The 759-nt window shown below is 38.6% G+C and overlaps 2 protein-coding genes across 2 annotated transcripts in view; both read right to left on the bottom strand.

The window, feature by feature from the left end:
- Nucleotides 1–759, bottom strand: part of LOC118336472 — a 744,338-nt gene that overhangs the window by 461,596 nt on the left and 281,983 nt on the right. The gene's annotated exons all lie outside the window — the stretch shown is intronic.
- Nucleotides 1–759, bottom strand: part of LOC118336549 (copine-4-like) — a 32,593-nt gene that overhangs the window by 15,097 nt on the left and 16,737 nt on the right. The gene's annotated exons all lie outside the window — the stretch shown is intronic.

Raw genomic sequence — 759 nt, 5'->3', positions numbered from 1 at the left:
TGAGGTATGTGTGAAAACGCCCTACGGCACTGATCTATGCCCTGTTTCTACAGCATTGTAAATGTTCAGTCTCCTTACTGGTTGATCTGACACATTCAGAATCATTACCGCTTTCTGTTAGCATTTAATAGCTGCTGTTAACATACAGAGATTTAAATCATTACATTAATATCATAAAAGTTTATCTAACAACTGCTTGTCGACAAGGAAGATTGTTAGCCCTACATGGTTGGCACCAACAGATGCTTTAGGTCTTCTAGTTTCATATGATACCAGGATCTTTACTCTAGCTTTAGAACTGAGCACAGTACAGACTCTGACAGTGCGGACACCTGAAAGTGTGCTATTCTGGCACAGAATATAAAAAAAATAATAAAATACATGAAACATGAAGACATCAATTGACAAGAAAGAATATTTTATCCATCCAAAACATCACAAGTCCCCAAACAGAGATTTATTCACATTAAAACAGAAGAAACCACAATCAGAATGATCAATATCATTCACTGGAGCTACAAAAACAATAAAAACTAAACAAACATTTGTATTATTGATATGAAAATGAAGACAGAACTGTCCTGCTAGACCTCCATCCACATGATGAGTCCTCCCGCTGGAACCAGTGGACTCTACTGGCAGCACTGGGACCAGAACGGATCAGAGGATCCAGAACAGTTTGACAGAGTTCATGAAAAATAAATCGGAGGACATGAAGAAGAAACGCTGACAGTCTCAGAGCGAGAGAGAGAGAGAGAG

The sequence above is a fragment of the Morone saxatilis genome, unplaced genomic scaffold, assembly GCF_004916995.1.
Source record: "Morone saxatilis isolate NCDOM2014 unplaced genomic scaffold, NCSU_SB_2.0 Contig24, whole genome shotgun sequence".
Lineage (NCBI taxonomy): Eukaryota > Metazoa > Chordata > Actinopteri > Moronidae > Morone > Morone saxatilis.
The sequence above is the reverse complement of the archived record's forward strand: the minus strand, read 5'-3'. Positions and strand labels throughout refer to the sequence as shown.